The 27104-nt window shown below is 36.5% G+C and overlaps 1 long non-coding RNA gene across 1 annotated transcript; it reads left to right on the top strand.

Moving 5' to 3' along the window:
• Positions 1 to 5236: 5236 nt before the first annotated feature.
• On the top strand, positions 5237 to 26931 carry LOC125249093. The gene is made up of 4 exons (XR_007180496.1): positions 5237 to 5335; positions 6204 to 6318; positions 13667 to 13780; positions 26348 to 26931. It is a non-coding gene; the product is annotated as an uncharacterized LOC125249093 (long non-coding RNA).
• Positions 26932 to 27104: the final 173 nt, after the last annotated feature.

Below are 27104 nucleotides of genomic sequence, written 5' to 3'. Positions count from 1 at the left end.
CCCGCGAAACGATTCTCATTCCCCCTTGAATAAGGCCGGCGACACACTGGCTGCGTGAGCGTCTCAGCTGCGTGGCGTGTCCGTTTTTATTTCGGCTCCCATATTTAACAGGTTGGAGTTTGCACACTGAGACACGCGTCTCAGGCGCGCTCGAGCCACGCGGAAAACGCGTGCATGCTAGAAATAGAACCGACGCGTGTTCCAGCAACGGGAGTGTTCAGAACAGCGGAGTTTGTATGGACCGAAGTGCATGTCTGAGCTTGTGTTTTGTTGCTTTGACACTGTGGAAAATACAATAATAGAAACAAAATGTATTAGCATTTTTACCCGTTATTATCAATCTAAATTAATCTCGTTTTTAATTTAACTTAATTTCGTTTTTCTTTATTTAAATTTCATTTTTCTTTATTTAAATTTCGTTTTTTCTTTATTTAAATTTCGTTTTTGTTTATATAAATTTCGTTTTTTCTTTATTTAAATTTCGTTTTTGTTTATATAAATTTCGTTTTTTCTTTATTTAAATTTCGTTTTTTCTTTATTTAAATTTCGTTTTTCTTTATTTAAATCTACCCTTACTGTGCCAATTTGTTAGTCAGAAAAATATTAGACTACCTTAAAAGTATTGCTTAATTTAACAGACCTGTGTGTGTGCGTTTTATATCACTAGTGCAGTGTCCGTTCTCGGAGCATAAGCCCTGCCCGCATGAGGTGCGCCGCTTCCCGCTCGCGCTGTTCTGACTGTAGTTTACTAAAAGTTTATTAATTCTGAATGTGTCGCGTCTCGCGTGTCCATCTATATTGCACCAAATGCGACACTGCACTGCCTTGTGAAGTCGATTGGATGAACGGTTCTCGAAATAATAAAAATGCAAACGGACATACAGACACAGATTCCTGCCTTTATTAGAGAGAAAAATATGTTCAGCCCCTCTCTCCGAAGAGTCGATGTTCATTACTACCGAAGCTTCGAAGCTCAAAAAATGGTATTCGGACCAGCCCTAAACTTTTTTCCTCTTACAAGGCTATTCCTGAATTCAGTATTATTCTGGGGGCCGGATGGAAATCTCTGGCGGGCCGGATTTGGCCCGCGGGCCGCCAGTTGACGTTGCATGGCCTACACTGTCCATTCATATTCTCTATTCCTAATACCACCTGTAGATGGCGCCTTTTTCACATTCTCGGGTTGTTTTGCAGCTGAAGAATGGACTACAATTAATAAATTTATTTTTGTGTAATTTGATGCAAACCTATATGACAATGTTATACATGTATACACGGAAAAAAAAAGAAAAGAAAAAATATTTGGAGGATTTACGACGTTGATGACCGTTGAAATGCACGTCATCACGTCTTGCGTACAACATAGAGGCTAGTGACAGTGCGCGCTGTGCGGTGAAGACGTCAAGTCGAAGCAGCTCGACAAGGTTGGTGCTTTTATCAGGTGAGTAATAAACATCTCATTAAATAATTGGGTAACTTTGAAAACTTAGAAGATTGTGTTTTGATTAAATATTTGACGTTGCAATGAGTATTTTGTTCTTTTTGGTGAATTGAAATTTCCCGCCATTTGTTACAGTGAAGGATTCTGAGGTAACGTAATTTAACAGAGTTAGATCCATTACGCTGGTAACTATTGTTTTTTTTTTAAATGTCTATTTTGAAATGTCACGAGTACTGTTAGTTTTACAATTTTTGTTCGTACTAATGAAAATGCCCTAACGTTTGAATATCTTTCCCGATGCGATTCGCCAAAACGCAACATTATTAGGATTTATATCAGATTAAAATTTATATATAAAATTCTGATATAAACCAGTGGATTTAATAAAACATGTCTTGCATTTAATACTGTTTTGTCATTATTCTTGTGGTCTAGAATAGGACATCAATGTGTTAAAAAATGTTTAAAAAAAATGCAAATCAAATGAATGTCAAGTTTTGACATCAATTTGATTTGCATTTTTGACCAATTCTTTGATGACCGTTTGACGTCAATTTGATGTCTATTTGACATCAATTGCCCGCTGGGTCATCTTTGTTCTGTGGCTTATCTTTATTCTGTGGTTACACTGTCTCACCGCTGTATGTTTTGGGTCACTGTCTATAGTATTAATACAGAGAAATGTTAGAAAACACATTAATGATTTGGCTAATAGAAATTACAAAATGTCACAAGCTCGTTAACAGATTTTATCATGTTTTCTTTGTAATAGTCTCACATCCTGTAAATTCTAAATTGAATTTAACTCTCTGGAGTCAGAAAACGCGCCGGCGCATTTTTCAAATTATAAATTTACTTAAAATATAATTATAGCAAAAAAAAAAAAAACACACATATAAAATATTGGGAAAAAAATGATTTTTTTATATATGAACAACATGCCAAGACAATTATTTCATTGTTATTTATTTAGCTCTGAAATTGTTTCATTAGTTCTGAAAAAGTGACATTTGTACATCTGGTTCTGGTGGACTCTTCTGAGAACATCTTTTGGGTCTTTTGTGGTGTACTCGTGAAAGCAATTGTACAGAGCAAAATGCTCAGAAGAACCAGTTAAAGGGTGGCAGGTGGGATCATTTACTTTTAAACAGAGCAAATTCACTTTCAACTTTCTTTAGCTTTCTTTAGACAAATTAATATTTTCAGGTGTTGGTTCTGCGAGTCTGCCTTCATGAGGGCTAAAAGATAGTCTCTGGTTCCTGAAGATTGGTGTGTGTTGCTAGTTCTCTGGCAAAATCATATATTGACACATTGGGGAAATGTTTCCATGACAAAAGAAAATCAGACTCTGCTCTAATGTTAAACTTGACTGAGTAAACTACTCCACAGGGACAAGTAATTACTGCCCATCCACCTAAAAAAGAGAAATATTTAGTAGAATGCACAATTAAGTGTTAGGTAGTCTAGAAAAATTGCTTTCACTTTTAGAAACATAAATGCAGTTGGAAATGTTTGTATCAAACATACTGGACCCTTCACTTTTATTGCTACCTATCAAGTGTAATATAAAATCAATATAACATCATAATTGTCATAGTAATACATGTGGAAATAGGAAGAAAACTTACCAGAAGCACCCAGTTTGCATCGCCTCTCTTAATCATAACACAAAGTTAATCTTGGACTTATTTGACTTCAAATCACAGTTTCCATGTGGCTTTAACCTAGACCATCATTATGACATAAATAAAAAGCATTGACTACTTTATTAAAAAATATTATCTAGGATCTCACCTACAGCTTGAAGAGCAAATCTTCTAGTCGTTCAGTTATATCAAGATCAATCACATGGCTTAGTTTTCTGAATTTTCATTGATTCAGTGTTAAACATGATTTTGGATTTTCTTGTGTTGACACCAATCCATGAAGCCCAACATAACTCAGAGGAACTACTGGTTATTCCTGCCACCTGGCATATATAATGTATTCCCATATTAACAACCACATTGTAGAGCACATAAGTTAAAGGGGTCTTGATTTTGTTTTTGCGGTGTACTTGAATAGGTTTTCATGCTTGTTTGTTCAAAAGACACATTATTATTCACATATTTAAGATTATTACAGCTCCTCTCTACCCAGTTTGTCTTGAACTGTTTTGAACTGAACTGGTCCAAATCTTTCAACAGGTCTCCTTGAGAGTGTTGGAGCACTGCATCGCTTGTCACTTACTATTGTCGCTTGAATATGCTTTCAGCAAAACAGTACTTGAAGACGAAAAGAGGATGACAAGTTGGACTAGTGGTCCTGGTTGCACTAGTAGAGACGTCATGGCTGTCGCCGGCTAATACAATTGTCGTGATTTTACAATTCTTCAGCCATCAATTACGGTGGGGCGTTCCCCAATATGTCTCAGGACGCAGTGCTTGTTTCCATTGACTGTTGTCACATAATTTTGTCATTAACAAATTACAGAATGCATATGTATGTAAACTGAATATTTCACTCATTTAGATCCAATGTGTAATTTAAGTGTTCCCTTATTTTATTTTATTTATTTATTTTCAGCAGCGTAGATTTTTTTAAGTAAATCTTTGCGTCTGACATTCTTTTTAAGTTACACTACCGTTCAAAAGTTTGGGGTCAGTAAGATTTTTTTAATGTTTTAAAAGAAGTATCTTCTGCTCACCAAGCCTGCATTTATTTGATTAAAAATACAAACAAAAACAGTAATATTATGAAATATTACTCCAATTTAAAACAGCTGTTTTCTATGTCAATATACAGTACAGTGTAATTTATTCCTGTGATCAAAGCTGAATTTTCAGCATCATTACTCAGTCTTCAGTGTCACATGATCCTTCAGAAATCATTCTAATATGATGATTTGATGCTCAGGAAACATTCATTATTATTATCAATGTTGAAAAGAGTTGTGTACAAATTTTATCAAAATTCTTTGATGAATAGAAAGTTCAAAAGAACAGCATTTATTTGAAATAGAATATTTTCTAACATTATAATTGTCTTTACTGTAACTTTTGATCAGTTTAACTCATCCTTGATGAATAAAAGTATTGATTAATTTTATTTCTATCCCCCAAAAATAAAATTAAAATTCTTACTGACCCCAAACTTTTGAATGGTAGTGTTTAATGTTACAAAAGATTTAGATTTCAGACAAATGCTGTTCTTTTAAACTTTCTATTCATCATAGCATCATGAAATAAAAATGTAAATAACTGTTTTCAACATTGATAATAATCATAAATGTTTCTTGAGCATCAAATCATCATATTAGATTGATTTCTGAAGGATCATGTGACACTGAAGACTGAGTAACTGAAGTGTGAGTAATTACACTTTACTGTATACTGACATAGAAAACAGCTGTTTTATATTGGAATAATATTTCACAATATTACTGTTTTTGTTTGTATTTTTAATCAAATAAATGCAGGCTTGGTGAGCAGAAGATACTTCTTTTAAAACATTAAAAAATCTTACTGACCCCAAACTTTTGAACGGTAGTGTGTGTTGCTAAGATCACTGTATTGTCAGGGTTAATAAACAAAAGGATTAAGCTTTTGAAACTCTACACAACATGCATGCAACAGACATGATATTATAAAATCTACCCTAGGTTATCAGATACTGTGATTTCCTTCCCACATCAATGAATTCACCATTAACTATTCACCTGAACAGTTTATGATGTTTTGTATAATCTGTTAATAATTACCAAAGTCTACAAACATACATCAGTTCAATGACACAGATGTTTTACCAAAAACTGGACTTTGCTTTGATATCATACAGCGTGACAAGCAACAAGCCTAAAGGACAGAATATTAGTGTTTAAAATACTTCTAAATTATCGTGTTAGTCGTCAAGACTGTAAGTTTTAATACTTCTTCTATTACAGTTATTTGAGGGAATAAAATAGGGATTTATTTTATACTGTATATGTAGGCTAAGCGTGATTTAAATTTGATGTTACAGAAGACTCTTTCTTAGTCTGTAAGTTTTTAAAGGCTACTCCGAGCAGATGAATAATAGCCCACAAATTGCCACAAATTACTTATCCATATATTTTGAAATGCATGGATATTAAAACATGAATTTTGAGAAAGTATTATGAAAACAAGTCAGTTTCTGCATGTTTTCTCCATTTACTTTTCCAGGCTGTTGTTTTTGTGATGCTGAATCGAAAATATTTTAAACCAGACTTTTCAAGTAAGACAGGTAGATAAAGTCTAGCATGTAGTGAAGGTTTATTCATACATTTTTTTTTTTTAAAAGTACAACAAAAACGAACAAAAATCTGCTATCATTAAATAGAATATTTCAGCTGTTCACATAGTAATAATATTATATATTCATTATACAGTATGCCCACTTGCCAAAATTCAGTTTACTTCTAGTCTAGTCAGCTATTTTAGGGGCAGTTGAAAATGCAATGAAGTAATGATCAAATGAAAAAAGGAATAAACTATTCAACAATTAATAAAAATTGAGTAAATATGCTTGTAAAAGGATATTAAAGTGCAATACGGAAAGTAACAAACTGGGTTCAGTTTTCCCTCACAGTGTAAATGACTATTCCCTAATGAACTTTTGAGCCACTAGTCAGACTACTTGGTTATTCAACATGGCAATATATTTGTTTATAAACCACTTCAATTTATATAATGTTTTTTCCTTCATTGTTGTCTTGAATAACTGCCATGTTATTCTTCTCAGTAACACATATTGTCATCTCCAGGTAATACAGAACGACTGATTGTTTTCACAAACCCTTGCTGATCTGTTTTCAATGGCAGTTTAGCTGCAATATGTCAGAGGCGTGAGGAAAGGATGAGTCTTTCAGAGGAACAGAGGTAAGACTGCGTCTGTTTTCAGAAAATCATTTTAAAGGGAACCCCTGGTGTTAAGACTTGTATGGCTTAATATAACGTAAATGATGTCTCTTACTGAAATATGTAGTAGAAAACCCATGAAAGATGTACGTTATTTAAAAAAATCCATAACATATTTGGACAATGGGGGCACCATTTTGTTTGTGTTCTGTGTCGATCATGTCAAATGGTTGCACTCATGCTCTACTGACACTGTCATGTTGCTATTTTTAATGCAACACAACTCTGAATATAATATACGATGCCACATTGTGCAGCTTTTGGTTGTAATTTTCAGTCGATGAGGCACAAGAGAAGCTATGCAAGTAGAGCAGTGAGAGCAACCATTTAACGTCATCGACATAGAACACACCAGAGCCGTTGTTTTTCAAAACACTGTGCAGCTAAACAAAATGGTGCCCCACATTGTCCAAATATGTCATGGATTTTTTAAATAACATAAATCTTTCATGGGTTTTCTACAACATATTTTAGTAAGAGACATCATTTAAGTTATATTAAGCCATACAAGTCTTAACACCAGGTGTTCCCTTTAAACACATGATGTTTCAGTTTTTTCCTGTGAACAGCAAAATTTTAAGCATTGTTTTTATATTTGCAAATGCTTTGCAGAACTTCCTAATTAAAAAAATAAAACATATTTAGTGGCCAGTAGATGATTAACATCTAAAATCTAAAAAGAAAAAAATATATAATTTACAAACTAAATCAAATTTACAGTCTTCCCTTAAGAAGAACTGTTATATTGCAGTACTAAAGTTGTGTTATAGGCTGTATCTACACTGATTTTTAAAATGAAATGTAAAAAAAATGGTATAAGTTTACAGTAATTATTGTGCAAATGCCTCATCACCGTCTGTGAAAAGAATGAGCAATGGGTGATGCATACATGTTTCTGTGAAGGACTAGAGAGAGTGTGTGCCATTATCAGACACAGATGAACTTCTGTTAGTAAAGTTTTACGTCGTATTTTTGCCAAAATACTATCACCTTTCTGGTTATAAATACAAAATCACATAAACAGAGGTACCAAGAGAAAACGGTGCTCACTGGATTTGATTCATGTCATGCCCAGAAAACATTTTTACAGATCTTAAGTTAGCAGAGACCCTACATTGAACACTTGTGGATATTATGTTTTTGATCCACCATTCAACATTCAACTCACACTCAGTACCTCAGTGGTCATAGAAATACTGTGGCAAACGAGGACATCAGAATGGCCAGACAATGCTGTTAATAATTACCAAAGTCTACAAACATACAGCAGTTCAATGACAGATGTTTTACCAAAAACCTGGACTTTGCTTTGATATCATACAGCGTGACAAGCAACAAGCCTAAAGGACAGAATATTAGTGTTTAAAATACTTCTAAATTATCCTGTTAGTTGTCAAAACTGTAAGTAAGTTTTAATACTTCCTCTATTACAGTAAATTGAGGGAATAAAATAAGAATTTATTTCATACTGTATATGTATGTGGCATTAACAAGTGGAGGACATTGTGAATTAATTTTACATTTGAAATTTTAGATTGTGAATTAATTTTAAAGGACACACAGGTAAGTTTTACTAATTGAAGGCAAAGCAATGAGATGTGGTGAGATGTGAGTATCAATACAATAATATACTTTATTATAAAAGCTGTCGATAAAATTCTCCCCCAAGAAACACACCCACAAATTTATAGAAATAATTCTCCAGGGCCAGGCTTAGCCGAAAGCGCTACAAGTACAGTACAAAATACATCCATAAAAACAAAAAAGGTTAGAACATAAACACTATATTAAAAAGATGGGTTTCTTAAAACTACCTAATGTGGGGGCATTCCTAACAGTTAAAGGAAGTGAATCCTGGCAATTTTCTGGAGATGAAAAAAAATGCAGATTTTGAAATGCTCTTGATATGTGTGTCCAGTGCGAAATGAGAAAACAAAAAGAACACCAAGATTACAAACTTGAGGATGGAAAATTACACTATTATCTAGGTGCAAACTGAAATTTCTACCATTACAGACAGCTGCAGGGTTGCCAACTAAAAGGACCTCTGACTTGGTACCATTCAATTTAAAGCTGCAGTCCGCGTTTTTTGGCCCTCTGGTGGTTAATAAACAGAACTGCATGTGTCTTGCGGAAGAACATTGTAGCCGGAGCTACTTTTCTCCGTGTATGTCTATGGCGAGTCACGCAGTTACTGTGATACTCTGCGGCGGGTCCTACTAGTCCAGTCTGAAATAGTCTGAATATAAACACTTATTATAAGTGTACCATAATGATTCAGGATAAGACAAAAACACGGTTTGGAAAATGGATTAATGTTGTACATTCTCATTATATCATTTTTGTCAATTATGAACACAAAAAAAGTTGCAGACAGCAGCTTTAAGAAAACTGTGGTACAGCCATAATTCGGTTTCCTGCAAACAGCCAGAAAGTGTTGCCGAGATACCTGTGATATTAGTTTTTGTGCTAATAGAGATTTGGGTATCATCAGCATAAAAGTGGAGGTAAGATTTGAACCACTCTAGCACTGTACCAGAAATACCAAGCCAATTCTCCAGTCTCTCAATCAATATAGAGAGTATCAAAGGCTGCACTCAAATCTAACAGCACTAGGATAGTAAGGGCACCAGAGTCAGCAGAGACAAGAAGATCGTTCATAACTCAGACCAAGGCAGTCTCAGTACTATGTCCTGATCGAAACCAGCAGGACACATACACACCTGTCAAAATAAGGGTCCATAAATAGTATGGCCGCTACCACCTCATTGGTCTGCCAACCACACCCCAAACGGCCAATAAGATAAATCACTTATCCTGCCACATGTAGGCTAAGGGTGATTTAAAGGTGCCATCCAACGTTTTTTCACAAGATGTAATACAAGTCTAAGGTGTCTCCTGAATGTGTCTGTGAAGTTTCAGCTCAAAATACCCCATAGATTTTTTTTAATTAATTTTTGTAACTGCCTATTTTGGGGCATCATTAACAATGCACTGATTTTTTTCAGCACGCCGCCCCTTTAAATCACGTGCTCCCTGCCACACGAGCTCTCGATTATATTCCAGCACATTTACAAAGTTCACACAGCTAATATAACCCTCAAATGGATCTTTACAAGATGTTCGTCATGCATGCTGTATGCATGCTTCGAATTATGTGAGTATAGTAATTGGATGTTTACATTTGATTCTGAATGAGTTTGATAGTGCTCCGTGCCTAAAGCTAACATTACACACTGTTGGAGAGATTTATAAAGAATGAAGTTGTGTTTATGAATTATACAGACTGCAAGTGTTTAAAAATGAAAATAGTGATGGCTCTTGTCTCCGTGAATACAGTAAGAAACGATGGTAACTTTAACCACATTTAACAGTACATTAGCAACATGCTAATGAAACATTTAGAAAGACAGTTTACAAATATCAATAATAATATCATGATATCATGGATCATGTCAGTTATTATTGCTCCATCTGCCATTTTTCGCTATTGTTCTTGCTTACCTAGTCTGATGATTCAGCTGTGCACATCCAGACGTTTATACTGCCTGCCCTTGTCTAATGCCTTTCATAATGTTGGGAACATGGGCTGGCATATGCAAATATTGGGGGCGTACATATTAATGATCCCGACTGTTTTGTCACATTCGGTGTTATGTTGAGATTCGCCTGTTCTTCGGAGGTCTTTTAAACAAAAAAGATTTATATAAGAAGGAGGAAACAATGGTGTTTGAGACTCACTGTATGTAATTTTCATGTACTGAACTCTTGTTATTTAACTATGCCAAGGTACATTCAATTTCTAATTCTAGGGCACCTTTAAATTTGATATTACAGAAGACACTTATTTAGTCTGTAAGTTTTTTTAAGGCTACTCTGAGCAGATGAAGAATAGAAGCTGCCACAAATTACTTATCCAAATATTTTGAAGTGCATGGATATTAAAATTGGATATTGAAGTTTGAGAAAGTATTATGAAAACAATACTTTCTCCTCCATTTTCTTTTCCAGGCTGTTGTTTTTGTGATGCTAAATCAAAAGTATTTTAGACCAGTAAGACAGGTAGATAAAGCCTACCCTGCAAACCTGCGTGGTCCATGCTGGCTTTTAGCGGGCACAGTGGGCTAGGGCCAGCCCACGCCAAACCTAAACAGGTCCGTGCGGGCTTGCCCAGGTGGGGCCCACAGCTTTGGGCTCACTGCGGGCTCTCTGTGAGCAGTCCACACTAGTGAACTGCCCACATTAAGCCCAGTGTGGTCCAGCCTTGTGGTCAAGTTTTATTGAAAATTGTAAATTTAGTCACCATTATGGAGGTAAGCGTTTGCTTTAGTTGGGCTCTTGCTATAACAGTGTTTCTAAAGCATATTTAGGGCTGGGCGATATATAGTATGCGAATGTCACACGCATTTCGTCAGTAAAGATGAATCGCCTTCGATAATGAACGCGATATTGCGTGGCTTGTCAGTGAACTATGGCTCTGTCTATTAAAGGATTAGTTCACTTTTAAATAAACTTTTGCTGATAATTTACTCACCCCCATGTCATCCAAGATGTCCATGTCTTTCTTTCTTCAGTCGAAAAGAAATTACGGTTTTTGATGTAAACATTCTAGGATTTTTCTCCATATCATTAATTTCAATGGGCACCAAACGGTTGAAGGTCCAAATGGCAGCTTCAGTGCAGCTTCAAAGGGCTTTAAACGACACCAGACGATACCAGACGATGAATAAGGGTCTTATCTAGCGAAACGATCGGTCATTTAAATTTTTTTTTTAAAAGTTTAAGTTTTATAAACAGCACAAATGCTGGCTTTGCTCTTTTCTCCGATGCGCGTTCGTGACATCACGTAATACACAATTACATTGAAAAGGCCACGGTTGACGTAGGCGTAGCAACCACAGTTTCATTCACTCAGGATTGTGTATAGGAAATCTATGAAAAGTCACAAATTTCTATCCTGACAAAAATTTTCTTTTAGGCTTTCTAATATTAAAACACCCTGGATACGCACACCTTTCAAGCGTGAGGTTTTTTTTTAAGGCGACCCTTATTTTAGAACGTTTGCCCTTATTGTTTCCATGGCGACGCGTGCGTGTCACGAGTGCTGAACGTAGCCACAATAACACTGTATGAGAGATGGATCACTATTATTTTGTTTTTCCTTTTTTATTTAAAAAATTCGCAAACTTGCTTACATGTCTTCAACTATATGATATTCCGACTCTCAAATATGCGTAAGTGAGTGTGTTTTGTTGTTTAAAAACCATATCAAGATCTATAACGCGAGATGGGCGCCGCCATCTTAGTTTGCACTGCAGTTCACAGAGTTCTGTCAGTCGGATTTACAGCAGGTGAATACATCAGTTTTTCCTGAAATATATGCAAGTAAGTGGCTGGTGAGCTGCTAGAATAAGAGAGTAAACTTTATAGTTACTTAGACCCATTATGTGTGTCAGATATGAATAAATGTCAGCAAATTATATTTGAATTCACTGTTTATTGATGCTTCCACTAACGTCTGACATCAGTGTGTATTTTATAAACTCCAAATGTATTGTTTAATGGTGCTTATGCGTATTTAAATGTCTGAAACCTTAAAAGAAACATTATGTGGCTGAAAACACTGCATAGCTGTGATGACAAGAGAGCGCGCGTCTGTCTCGCAGCCAGAGCGCGAAAGCACAGTTTGAATCTAGAAGTTATGTGACGTCGCTGAACGTTCGAAATCCCATATGTGGAACCGTACGCCCAGGGGCACAGAAATAAACATCCCATATGTGGGAACGTACCGCTCAAAGGATTAAACAATAAACTGACACAAAGACATTTGAATATGTGTATACGATCCTCCTTCCGCACATTTGTAATGTAAACACTGACTCGATACTTCCGCCTACGTCAACCGTGACCCTTTCAACGTAATTGCGTATTACGTGACGTCACGAATGCGCATCAGAGAAAAGAGCAAGGCCAGCATTTGTGCTTATAAAACTTAAACTTTGTAAAAAAAAAATTTTAAATGACCAATCGTTTTGCTAGATAAGACCCTTATTCATCGTCTGGTGTCGTTTAAAGCCCTTTGAAGCTGCACTGAAGCTGCCATTTGGACCTTCAACCGTTTGGTGCCCATTGAAATGAATGATATGGAGAAAAATCCTAGAATGTTTACATCAAAAACCTTAATTTCTTTTCGAATGAAGAAAGAAAGACATGGACATCTTGGATGACATAGGGGTGAGTAAATTATCAGCAAAAGTTTATTTAAAAGTGGAGTAATCCTTTAAATGCCGCTCCATTTGAAAGCAGGTGATGGCGATTTAGTGGTAATCAGGGAACCGGCTTTACTGACGAAATGCGCGTGACAATCGCATGCGATATATCACCCATCCCTAAGCACATTTGTTTAAGCAAAAAATTGCAAGAGAAATTCGGTTTGTTGAAGTTGATTTCTTATTGATGATTCAATCATCATGCAGTGGTCAGAATCAAAGAGATTAACATTTTACAGTCATTGACCATTTCTTTTTTAACAATCATTAACCGTTATTTTTATTAATGGTAAACGTTTGGCACCCTGTGCTGCCACATGTATTGTTGTAGATTAATAGTGAAGGCCCTGTGTGGGCCCAGTGAGGGCTTCTTGGGGCTAAGTTAGGGCTGCCTGTGCAGGGCCTGCGCTAAGGGGCCAACGTTTTGCCAATGAGCAAATTCTCAGGGGCCCGCTGGGGGCCCTTACGCTAGCTCTAAGTGGGCCGTAAAGGGCCAGTGCAGGCTTGTTTGCAGGGTAGCATGTAGTATAGGTTTATTCATACATTTTTTTTTTTTGAAGTAGAACAAGAAAGAACAAAAATCTTCTATCATTAAATATAATTCAGTTATTCATTATTAGATTTCAGTTGTTTACATAGCAATAATATTATATAATCATTATACAGTATGCCCAGTATAATTCAGTTTACTTTTAGTTAATCAGTTATTTTATGAGCATTTGAAAATGCAATAAAGTAATGATCAAATTAAAAAGTTAATAAACTATTCAACAAGTAATAAAAATTAAGTAAATATGCTTGTAAAAGGATATTAAAGTGCAATAACAAACTGGGTTTAGCTTTCCCTCAAAGTTTTAAGCACAGTGTAAATGAATATTCCCTAATGAACTTATATTTTGGGCCACGTGTCAGACTATTTGTTATTCAGCGTGGCAATATATTTGTTTATAAACCACTTTAATTTATATGTTTTTTCTTTCATTGTTCTCTTGAATAACTGCCATGTTATTCGTCTCAGCAACACATATTGTCACCTCCAGGTAATACAGAACGACTGATTGGTTTCACAAACCAGTGCTGATCTGTTTTCAATGGCAGTTTAGCTGAAATATGTCAGAGGAGCGAGGAAAGATGAGTCTCTCAGAGGAACAGAGGTAAGACTGCATCTGTTTTCAGAAAATCATTTTAAATTTTCATTTTCAGTTTTTTCCTGTGAAGAGCAAAACTTTAAGCATTGTTTTTATATTTGCAAATGCTTTTCAGAATTTCCTAATTAAAAAATAAAACATTTAGTGTCCTGTAGATGATAAACATCTAAAATCATTTACGAACTAAATCAAATCCCTGTAGGGGGCAAAGAAATTTTTGAAAGAAAATGTTGTACATTTTGTACATTTTAAAGATAAATTCATTTTAAAGATAAATTCATTAATCTGGTGAACTTTGAGAGTTCAAAATAAAGAGCTCCAACCCATGTTCAGTATCCAAATTGAACAAAGAAAAAGTCTGTGCATTGAGTTGTACCTGAATCCACTGTTAAAAATAAAATTATCCAACCGCCCAATGATATTCTCTGATTTAGATATCTGAACCTGATTATCCCATTACAGTTATTCACATGCCCCCCCGTTTGTTACATTTTAAATTTAAATGCATAAATCTGGTGCATTCTGAAAGCAAAATTAAGTGACTAGATCAATGAAGAAATTTGTTGTCTTGTAAACAATTTTGTGCTCTAAAAGTAATTTATTTATTGGTGATGGTAGGGCACATTAGTCATGTACACAACATATAGTAGGCTAAATGAGAGTTCATAAGTGGTCAAACATGTTGAGTATACATTTAAACCATTAAAAATATGTAGCAAAAGAGGTTACCTTTGTTGAATTAATTTATTAGCGGGGGCCTGTATCCATACATCTGTATTTGTGCAACTAATGGTCATTCTTTGACAATCCAGAAAACAACAAATGAATAAAAATATATAATCATAAGCTGACCAATAAATAAATAAAGTAGGTAAGTATGTAATTCAGCAGTAAACTTTGCACAGTAATTTTATAAAATCCAAATGTTAACAAAAAGTTTAAAATTACTATTTGTATTCTTATAAAATGAAGAAAAAAATAGATTAGATTTATATTTATATGTATAGAATTATATGTATTTATATTAATGTAAGATTAAAAGACATCTATTTTAAATGTATTGTGCAGCTTTTTAATGGGGCATCAAGCTATACATACGACAGAACAAAATAGGCTATTAATAATTTTTCAGTGTGCAAAACCATAATAATATGAAACGCTTCAAAACAGCAGCAAAAACCGCTAATGCGCATCCCAGGTGCAGAATGATGTGCTTAAAGCAATATGGAGTCACAGCGCGCAGTTGGGCTGCGCATTATAAATGTTCACGGCACAAAGAGAATCCCTGTGTATATCTGCATCTAACAGAAACAGCAATAAAATCCAGCAAGATCAAGTTAGTTTATGCCAATCCACAGCCCTTTATCTACATATCAAGTATTATAATGGGAATATATCATATTGGAGAGTTTTAACGTGCCTTACCAAACGCGACGCGCTGTTTGAGTGCTGAAGTTGAACAGAGAATGATTGACAGCTGCAGCGGAGGGAAGACGAGTTTCTGACCGTGAACTTAAAAGTTAACGATGTACATATTCTTCTGTCCCTCACATGAAGCTATGGAATGGCTTCAGATGACTTTGAATATAGTGCACGAAAACTTAATTGGTGCTAGTCTATCTCTTTAGCTCAATTACTCGCACTTTTGCCGTATAAAAGAGCGCAATTATCAGACGTTATTTAAATATCGCGACAAGCCTAATTTCAGTTTCATTTTGAGACTGTGGCGGGACAAATTAGAATGTGGCGGGCCGCCACATTAATGTATCACACTGGTGTATGTTAACGTTAGCTCAGTCAAGGTTAACAATAACATCAGCAGGTGTAGACAGAAAATATGATTATCCTGACCTGAGCTAATTTACTGAATCAACCAACTCACATCTCATTTCTTTCATTTCATGAAGTCATCTGTTGCCGTTTCTGGCGTTTCATTTTAGGGTGTGCACGCAACGTTCTTGGACGCGAATGCGCGCATCGGCAAAGGCACTAATTTGAAAGTGGGGGGACACAAACGGGATTTTGAAAACATGTCCCCCCTGTCCCCCTGACAGTCCCTATTGGAAATTACACCCTTGGACTCAAGTGTTTGTTTGTGTGTGAGTGTGCGCTCGTGCGCACTCATTGGGATAATTGTAAACTCGCAAACACAGACAGAAAAGACATGCCATCGTGGAAATAAGATAAATAACATATTACTTAAGGGCTATTTAGTTTGTTTAATAAAATAACAAATTGTAATCTGGCGCTATAAAGAAAATCAAATAAAATTTACTTGACCTTCAAGGGGGGCGGAACGAGCCGTTAGGAGGGCGGGGCGCCCCCCTTATATAATGGGAGGGGAAACCCTGTGAAAAACAACTTATTTCAAAACAGATTTAAAGTTACAACACTTCTTATTCATTTATCTTGCTTGGCTACCTCCTCCTCTTGTTCCTCTTCTTCTTCTTCTTTCTTTCCACTGATGAATCTTAAAGAGGGAATCCCATGTCTATTCTGTAAGAAAATACAGTACACCCGGAAATGTGCTCACCGATTACTCATCTTTTACCCTCATGCCATCTGAGATGTATATGACTTTCCTTCTTAAGATGAACACAAACAAAGGTTTTTAGAAAAAAAAAATCTCTGGGAATGCTTTATAATGCAAGCTCATGTGTTTCTAAAAGTTGAAGCATCAAACAGCACATACAGCAATAACTACATGTCAAAGACAAATAAAAGAACAGTCAAATGTTAATTAAAAAACTTAACTCAATATTATAATGCAGGAATCCCCACAGCCTCTGGCGTTTTCTCCCGCACCACGCGCACTTCCCGCCCACAGCATTTCAAATATCTCGGGCTGCATACATGGTAAAGGAGGAATTCATTTTAAATTCGATTAATTACGATTCTGTTAGGATTCATGTTCACAAACAACATTGATTAACTGTAAGACACACATTCAAACACTGCATTATCCAATATATAAAGTAAAACAAATGTCCAAGTTCAACCTACCTTTCAGTCCGAGAAAATCAATCAATTTGAGCAGAAAGTTCAAGACGCTCGTGCGTCGTGACGTCAGAAAAACATCTGACGCGGGATCCTTAAAGTGCAGGTGAAATGTTTTAAGTAGTTGTGAATTTAGTGTTTAAGTTGAAAGAGTGTAACGTTATTATAATAATAATGTCCAGCTTTTTCATCTCACTGACTTCCAACTGTTTGGAGTTTATCTATACTTCAGTTGGCAGGATTTTTATTTATTTATTTATTTATTTAAATTAATTAATTTATTTTTGTGGGACTAGACTAGAAGGAAGGGTCATGGGGAGCATGAATGCTAATGTGAATAAAGTGTTGAATGAGGGGACAGATGGATTGATATGGGGAAATGAAGCTGACCAAATATCAACGTTGATTCAATGTTGTCTTTTTCAACACTGAAAAGCATTGAAATTTCAACATTGATTCAATATTATTTAGCATTGAATTTTCAATCTCAACCAAAATGATGATTCTGATGGAATTTCAACATTAAATCAATGTCACCTTGCTATCTGGGATTAACATTGATTCAATGTTGATTCAAGGTTGGTCTGCTATCTGGGTATGCTCTCTTTGGTTAAACATTAATCCTTCCTTTAAGAAAAACAACGCCTGAGAAGTGCTGCACAGGGTGTAATTTCCTCTTTGGATGCAAGGGAAAAATTAAACTTGTAAACTAGTGGGTAATCCAAGGCACTCGAAGCAAGTAAAAATTAATCCTTCCTTCTTGATGCGTTCCTCTGACATTCTGGGTCTGGGTCCTCTGTGCTGTCGTAAAATCCTCTCAGGCAACCATGCTTCCCATTTCCGTAATAACCTGAGCAGGATTTGAAAACAGTTTTACCATTTAGCACTCATTAGTGTTCATGAAGTGATTATTTTTCTGCATTTCAGCAAAGAGTTGTCCGGCAGTTTGGATACTTAACCACCCATTTAGTTCTGGGACCATACCTGTCAACATTTGGGTGGGTGGAGGGAATATTTTCAGGTGTTGGCTCTGCAAGTCTGGCTACATGAGGGCTAAAAGATAGTCTCTGGTTCCCAAAGCTGGTCCTGAGCTGGAGCTAGTTGTTTAGGACCAGCACTTGACCAGTTTAAACCAGCTCATGACCAGCTTCCATGCTTCAAAACATATCAAATTTTCTCTTTTTAAGAGTCGATATCAACATATCCATTGTAGGTAATTAATGTACCATAATCTTGTAAAGTTTCAGTTGTGTCCTATAGCTAGAAAAGCCCATCACCGCAGCTGTCAGACTGTGGCACATGTTTGTGAATGGCTGTTTCTGGTAGCAGAGGACCAATCAGCTTTTTCTTTGTTTTTAAATGTTATTAAAAGAATAACAAAAATGAAGTACTGCCCGCTGGAGGACAAAAACTACACCTCTGTGTTCTCCAGAAGGTTGAATGCTCTTTGTTTTGTCTGTATTTGTATTGGCAATAAAAAAAACATCAGGGATTACTAATTGTTTTTCATCTCAGTTCATTTCTTTGTGTATTGGCCTGAAAGAGTTACGTTACCTCCAAACCATTTCATACTGACTGACCACAACAACCGATGGAACAAACTGATCCATTTGGAGGCCCTTTGGAAAATCTTGGAGTAAATGTACTGAACAACATTATTTCTTTTGTGGGAAACCTAATAACTTAATAAAATGACTTTGGTGTTAGTGTCTGAACCTTGAAGTGTAGCTCATAACATGTTTCTCCCCTATACTTTACTGTCTCATCAATAGTTTACGCCAGGACTAGTCAACTCTGGTCCTGGAGGGCTCTGCTTTACAGTTACAACCTCTATCAAACACACCTGCCTGTAATTTTTAAGTGATTCTTAAGACGTTGACAGAATTGTTCAAATGTTATTGAGTAGGGATAGGGCTAAACTCTAGAAACCCTAGAATTTTTGCTTGCATGCTTAGCTGATGTACGATCTTGGATGTCTATGAACTTTTTGCATTTAAATTTCGGAAGACTGAAATAACTGTCTTTGGGAAAAGGAAAACCAAATATTAATTGTGGTCATTTAAATTCTTATATCAAAACAACTGTGAAAAATATAGGAATTCTTTTAGATTTTTCCCTTAAGTTTGACCAACATATGAATTCAGTAGTAGTAGAGTTTTTATTTCCATCTTAAACTTTTGTCAAAAGTTAAAACTTTCCTGTCTTTTAAAGATTTTGAAAGAGTCACACATGCTTTTGTTTTATCTCGATTGGACTACTGTAACTCATTGTATGTTGGATTACCTCAAACCTCCATGTCACGGCTTCAGATGGTTCAAAATGCTTCAGCCAGTTTTTCAACTGGGGTTTGTAAACGAGAACACATTACTCCAATTTTAGCGTCTCTTAATTGGTTGCCATTGCGTTATTGTAACGGAACGGGAACGGGACTCAGGCAGGGATCCAATTGCAAGCTTTTATTAAAAGTGAGCGTGGTCGTATAGGCAGGGTCAAACAGGAGCAGACAGGAAGAGCAAATGGCCAGGCAGAATCGTGGTCAGGATACAGGCAGTAGGATTTAGGCAGACAGATATCACTCACAAGGTCAGGTAACAATAAGCTGTCCAAAGGTATGCAGCAGAGAATCGTAAACGGGTGACAGACAGACAGGCAGACAGACAGACAGACAGGCAGACAGGCAGGCAGGCAGGCAGGCAGGCAGACAGGATAATAACACACAGTAATGTACACAGGGTGAAACAAGACATCGCAATGAGGTGGTGTGTGAGTGAATCTTAAATAGTCCAGATAATAGGCTACAGGTTTATGTGGCAAATGATGATTGGTGTGTAGTGTGCATGTGACAGGCAGGGAGGATTATGAGAAGTGTAGTCCAGGAACTGACAAGAATCGTGACAGTTATGGAGTTGAATTTAAGATTTAGCTGTTTGTTTTTAAGTCTTTAAATGGTCTGGCACCTTCCTATTTGTCAGACCTTTTAAACGTAGATAAGTCAGTTAGATGCTTGCGATCCTCAGACAGTATTACTCTGTCTTATCCAAGATCAAGATTGAGGCTGAGAGGTGACCATGGGTCCTACGTTATGGAACAGTCTTCCTTTATCTGTAAGAACTGCTTCGTCCATATATGATTTTAAATCGAAGTTGCAGTCTTATCTTCTTACTCTTGCATTTCATTCATTATAACTCTTGGTTTCTTAAATGTAGTGATATCTTTTTGTTATTATTGTGTCTTTTATTTTATTCTTTTCTCTGTACAGTACAGTGGTCAACTTTTGTTGTGTTTATTTGTGCTTTATAAATAAATGAATGAAACTTTAAAGGACTGTGGCCCTCCAGGACCAGACCTGACTGGCCCTGGTTTATTCCAGTAAAAGAGTTTAATGATGTAAAATTTATTTACTTTGACAAAGAAGAACTTTTACTTTAATCAAATGTTCATTTAAAAACAGCCTACTGCAGTGTAATATGTTACCATATCATCACCCTTAACACTGAAAATTTGAGTAATTGTTATGTGATGATCAGGTATAGATATCTAAATCAAAGAAAATGATAGGTTCAGATAAGTGGATGATTCTTAACATTGGATTCAGGTGAAGTTCGAGCTGATCTATGCATCGTTAATGTGCATTTTGAGTGGTGTAAAGGCATTAACTTGACTTGCCGTGTGCCGCTATTTTAACACGCGGCAGTGCGTGGCGTTAACTTATTGCATGAAAGTGCTTAATTAACGCCTAGCGCCATTATGAAAACAGTTGTGAAAGCACACAAATTCTGGCCCATTTTGCTTAAATGCTTTCATTCTGTGATGAGTCCCTGTCAAGACTTTCCAGTCAACAGCATTCAAATTCCGTTTGAGTTTGTCTTTTGATACCAGCTCTAAACTCTTCATGTGCTTTTGTAAAGCCACTACATCTTCCATAAGAGGAATAGTGTCACCCTTGTTCCACTTAGTTTTCCTAGTTTTCCTTACTTTGTGATCAACAAAAACAGAAAAATAAATAATTTTGATGAACATTGATGAACCTGTGATGGTTTCTGTGGTGGGTAAGAAACACAAGTCATCTAAATGTAATCATTTACGTGGGGAGGTATTAGAGGAGGTACGTGGTGTCAGAGGGTAAAGCCCTGGGTATACTATTTTCCGTGCCTGGATGCGTCACGCGCGCAGTTGCGTCAGCGCATCCTTGGTTTAGTATACTTTGAAAGATGTGCGGACTTGACTGCGCACGTGACACATCCAGGCGCGGAAAATAGTATACCCGGGGCTTTACCCTCTGACACCACGTACCTTCTCTAATACCACCCTCACGGATGACAACACATGCGCAGTACAATTTTTCTATACTATTACCAGACATCATGTCATCATTGGGATGTTCTCTGGGCAGGATCGGAGAAGAACAATAGTGCATCCACCATTGCAGCATAGTTCAGAAGATACACCAAGAGAACAGGAATCAAAAACTATGTAAAAGGCATGCTTATGAGTTTACTCGTCTTATTTTTGAATCGCTCTTTACACACTCTTCTTCGACGACTGCACATTGTGCTCAGTACTGTGCGTATTGCCACCTAGTGGACTCTTCTTTCCTGCTTGCACATGCACTGTTGCACGCGCACCGTCCGCACGGTCTCGAATTTTAGGCTGCACACGGACGGGGAGTGCGGCCGGGCACGAGCCCTCCGCATGACAAAAATTACGTCATGCGGACGGTGCACGAACGCGGGCGGCTGAAGTAATTTTTTAATACCAGTGTACTTGGCAAATGTGTTTATTTTAACCGTGCGGTGACGCCAGATACTCTTTAATCGGTAATTTGTCTGTTGAATTGTATTGGTAACGAGGGAACTTGCGACCATAGTTGGCTTCGGGAAACGCACCCCTGGTGCACGCTGCTCTACTCTTATAGACCATTTCAACAGCTATTTGTCAGTTTAAGGAAGTGACATCTTTGTTCCTTAAACATTTCCAGTTAGTTGTCGAGCGCAAGTCTGATTGTCATAATTTATTTAAACCTGCTAATAAAACCATCAAAACTGAAAATGGGTCCATGTTGCGCAGTGGTTGGATGCTCCTTCAGGAATTACCCTACTTTCAGAAGTGTTTAGATTTCTAAAAACTGATGTGATGCCTGGATTGAAAAATTGCAAAGAGTTTGAAGTTATCATCATCTACAGTGCATAATATCATCCAAAGATTCAGAGAATCTGGAACAATCTCTGTGTGTAAGGGACAAGGCCGGAAAACCATACTGGATGCCCGTGATCTTCGGGCCCGTAGACGGTACTGCATCACATACAGGAATGCTACTGTAATGGAAATCACAACATGGGCTCGGGAATACTTCCAGAAAACATTGTCGGTGAACACAGTCCACCGTGCCATTCGCCATTGCAAGCTAAAATTCTATAGGTCAAAAAAGAAGCCATATCTAAACATGATCCAGAAGCGCAGGCATTTTCTCTGGGCCAAGGCTCATTTAAAATGGACTGTGGCAAAACTGTTCTATGGTCAAATTAATCAAAATTTTGCATCTCTGATGGTATGGGGTTGCATGAGTGCGTGTGGCATGGGCAGCTTACGCATCTAAAAAGGGACCATGAAAGGTATATCCAAGTTCTAGAACAACATGTGCTCCCATTCAGACTTACTTTACTTTACTTTATTTATTTATAAAGGGACCATGTACAATTTTTAACATAAATGTTTCCATTCCATGCATTGTACCGGGGTTAGCTAAAAGCTAATTTTCACCCGCAGTCCCCTGGCAGGTCAACATAAACAATAAAGTAACACACACAATACATATAGAGGATCTGGCGTGCCACCATGTCAATGTCTACAAATTGACAATTTTAAGAAGGATTTTAACCATTAACCATTAAGACCATTAGATTTACACCCCTTTATATCATCTGGCAAAGCATTCCAGTGAGTAGTAGCTTTCACAGCAAAAGACGATAGTCCAAAAGCAGAATGGCGAAAAGGAACAACACAATTGCTTGTAGATGATCTAGTCGATCTCACAGAATTATTAATGTCGTCTCTATCAGGGAAGACCTTGCATTTTCCAACATGACAATGCCAGATCACACACTGCATCAATTACAACATCATGGCTGCATAGAAGAAGGATCCGGGTACTGAAATGGCCAGCCTGCAGTCCAGATCTTTCACCCATAGAAAACATTTGGCGCATTATAAAGAGGAAGATGTGACAAAGAAGACCTAAGACGGTTGAGCAACAATCCTATTCCTAAACTTGAGCAACTTGTCTCCTCAGTCCCCAGACGTTTGAAGACTTTTTTGAGATGTGTTGATGCCATGAAATTTAAAATCAACTTATTTTTCCTTTAAAATGATACATTTTCTGTTTAAACATTTGATATGTCATCTATGTTGTATTCTGAATAAAATATTGAAATTTGAAACTTCCACATCATTGCATTCTGTTTTTATTCACAATTTGTACAGTGTCCCAAAATGTTTGGAATTGGGTTTATATGAATATAACAGCTTGATTTTGCAGTTTTGTCTAATGTCCTTTAAAGCAAAAGTGTCCAAAAGTGTGAATTATGAGATGCATCATAAGATGCAATGCATCATGTATTATAAGATCATCATGTTTGTAGCGTGATCCATTAAAACGTACAATAGGCTATTAGCCTATTTCAATTCAGACATAGATATTATTACTATTGGTCCGAAATATTTTGTTCGCTGCAAACATGATGATCGTAAATTTATTAATTATTAATTTACAATTATTAAATGTGTAAAGTTGCATAAAATGGAAATACTCAATAAAGTAGGCTAACTACGTTACCTCAGATGGTTGAATGGTTGGATTCCACAACTGGTGAAATAAAACATATATAAGACAATACAACATTTACTGTAAGATCATACAATTTACTGGTGACTTAATTTAAAAAACTGTTCAATTGCGCTTCTGATTTGGCAGTGAAATTCGCCGATTTTGGGTGCTAAGATGTGAAGGATTCTATGGGCCAGTTAGTATCCAGCCTCAGCACTGTACCAGCGGATGAATCTGGTCGGCCATTGAATCAATTCAATTTCTAGGAATTTAGGATTTTTATTATTAGGATTTTTGGTTTGGTTTTAATATAATTCACCAAAAAACTATTACACTACTAACCAGGCCTAACTAAAAAAAGTATTACACTATTTTGAAAAATCACATTACAAAATTGAAACAACATAAATATGAGATAAGATAAGTAAAATGGCATTTAACAAATATTTTTAACATTTATTATTGAATTTAATATTTTCATTTTCATGAGCTGTACAGAAATTACAACTTTTTAACTGTTTAACTATTATTTTGCATTTTAGACTCATTTTAAACACTAAGTAAGTTGCAAGTGTATTATTATTTTATTATAATTGTTTTATTTATTCATATCTGAGTGTACCTTCACCTCGTGATACAGTTAAGACGTGTGTGGAAATTGCTGCTTTGTGACTGAGGACGTTTAAATTGTCCAAAACAATCCAGGACCTTGTTGAAGCCCTGTTATAAAACACAAAACCGTATTACTTTAATTTAACATGAATAGTTAGTATGTTACTACCTTAAAAGTTGAAACCAATAACGATGTTTCTTTTGATAATTGATGATAATGGCGCTCTGCTCTGGTCTAGGTTACGTTCTTCATGAAGTAGCGGCGCGTGCGCGCGACCAAGTGTTGCAGTAGCTGCACGGCCCCCTCTGTTGGTGAATATAATTACTACACGATTGCTCCGATAACCAACAGGCTGCTGTGTGTTGGTCGGGCTTTTCTGCAATGTATTTGCGGATTATTTTGAACGAGCTATAAAACGGGGACATTTCCGGGGACTGCTCCATTCAGGGACGGAGCACCAAAAACCGGGATTGTCCCCGGAAAACGGGGACGTCTGGTCACCCTACTATAGGCTTGTTTGAGATGAGCAAATTCTGCGCAGAACCGATCACCGGTGATCACCGCGAGATGCATGCCGGTTAGAAATGTGTCCGAGGGTGGTCCGCCTTGCTCTGATGTCATGCTGACCTGTGTCAAAAACCTCTCGCGAGGGCGAGGCGGCCTCATCGGATTCTGCAGTCGAGCGCAGTTGCTCTCCACCGACTGCGCTGACCAAAAGCACCATGGGAAACGACTTGCTGACGACACAGCTTAAAGCTTATTGGTTTAAACAACTGTCATGTATTGATCTCTTTTAAAATGTTTGATTTTGAAACACTAATACCATGATTTTATGCGTATAAATTATGTGTGAATATTCCAAAAGTCTCTGACAGTGTGATCTCTCTATGGGTTATGTGATTGTTATCATATTTATAAAAATATATAAAAACATGTCTGTAATTAAAATAAAAATGACTGATAGACACATCCTTCGAATGGAAATAAATAACAAGTACTTTGGGTGTATTGTTCATTGTTTATTTTCATTTAAATCAACAGAACGTACATCCAGTTTATCAGCAACACAGTGCACAAGTGTGAATCCCGCGATATCCGCCTTTGATCTCGCAGGTGTCTGATGCACTACGAGAACGGAGAATTGTCCATCTTGCCTGCACTTTTTTCACTCCTCCCCTCACTGCAGCCGCCTACTCTCAGCTGAACTTCAGGCGAGGCTAGGCGCATCTCAAACAAGCCTTATATCAGTTTAGCCTTGCCAGGCAAGTATTTTCAGCCCATAATGGTGGCTGTTACCCAAAAAGTATCAAAGTGTCGCCTCTTGGGTTCTAAGCTCTTTGGAATCGGCTGCTTTACCGGCTGTATTGACTGTGGGATCTTCATGTTAATGGTAAGAAAAAGAAGGGAAAGTTTAAAGTACCCAGGGTAATTGTTAACCCCAGATAAACAGAATCCTGGGTTATCTTGATTCACATTTCACACTGATCATCATTTACCAGGGGTTAACAATTAATTCTGGGTCAACGTCCTTATTTGCAGTGTCAGTGTCACTGATTGGAAGAACAAAGCACACAATATGTTTACATTTTGCTCAGACATTGCACATCCTCATTATATATAGTAAAATTCACTATCATGTTTTCCCTTAAAAATTCACTATCATGTTTTCTGGACATTTCAGACTATAAAAGAATTAAACAGTATTTTCTGCACTGCAATTGTTGCATTTTCTGTCAGCATTTGTTGTTTTTTTTCTTTCCAATGCTATTTTATAATGCACAGTGTCTCTGTGACTGTCAAAAGCATGTAAATATACAAGCAATATGTGGAGCGTTACTTTACCCATGTTAAAAGTTTAAAAGTGGTATTTAGGAAGACCATAACCTGGGGTTAAGTGCAGCGTGAAAAGCCATATGAATTGCTTGCCTTTTTCTTTTTTTTTTTATTAAAACTGAACATAATTGATTAATTTCATTAGTGACAGGGCATGATTTATGTCTCAAATATATAAACATGAGAAAAACAGAATGTCAAAACTTTATTAAACATGCTGTGCTGCATCCTGACTACAACACAAAGTATTGTTAAATAAACTTCCAACATTTCATCCCATTTGTTTTTACCCTTTTCTCTCATGAAGGAGCCACAGATCACAGGAGACCTCTGCGCTGCACTTGAATGGCTGCACAACAACCAAAAGTCTTCAAAGGTTTAGTGGAAGAGCTGTGCTTTCTGATATTGAAAGAGGAAGACCAGGAACAAGCCCTTCCTCAACTTTCACAGGCTGAAACGGATGATGACAGACAACTGGCCAAAGAGACTTTAGTGTTTTGCTTCCAAATTAAGGATGATGATATGGACATTTTTTATTAATGAGTGTCTGGACTAAAAGAGTCTTGTAATTAATTGCATGTTTATGGAGATTAGATTTTTTTTTTTTTATTTATTTAATCATGTACCTGCTGTTCAATTTACACTCAATTTGGTTTTATTTTGTAATTTTTTAGAGCAAAGCACAGCTAGTAGCTATGTAATGCTTTAGCTACTTAGCGGGAAAAGTTCATTTTATTAAAATTAAATAAATAACTTGTATTTTGTTTTGGGTTGGATGGATCTGAATTTGCTTAATTCATGCAATCTAGTGTACAACCGTGTAATGTGTATTATACATTAAGAAAAACAATAGTTCATTCTGAAATGCTTGAGTAAAATATACATTTTATGACAAATTAATAAATGTGGGGGTTTAATACACACATAGGGTATATATCCAATATATATATATATATATATATATATATATATATATATATATAGGATTCCTTGAAGAATAGAAAGTTCAAAAGAACAGCATTTATCTGAAATGCAAAGCTTCTGTAGCATTATACACTACCGTT

The sequence above is a fragment of the Megalobrama amblycephala genome, linkage group LG16 (assembly GCF_018812025.1).
Source record: "Megalobrama amblycephala isolate DHTTF-2021 linkage group LG16, ASM1881202v1, whole genome shotgun sequence".
Classification (NCBI taxonomy): domain Eukaryota; kingdom Metazoa; phylum Chordata; class Actinopteri; order Cypriniformes; family Xenocyprididae; genus Megalobrama; species Megalobrama amblycephala.
Note: the sequence above shows the minus strand (reverse complement) of the source record. Positions and strands in the feature narration are given on the sequence as shown.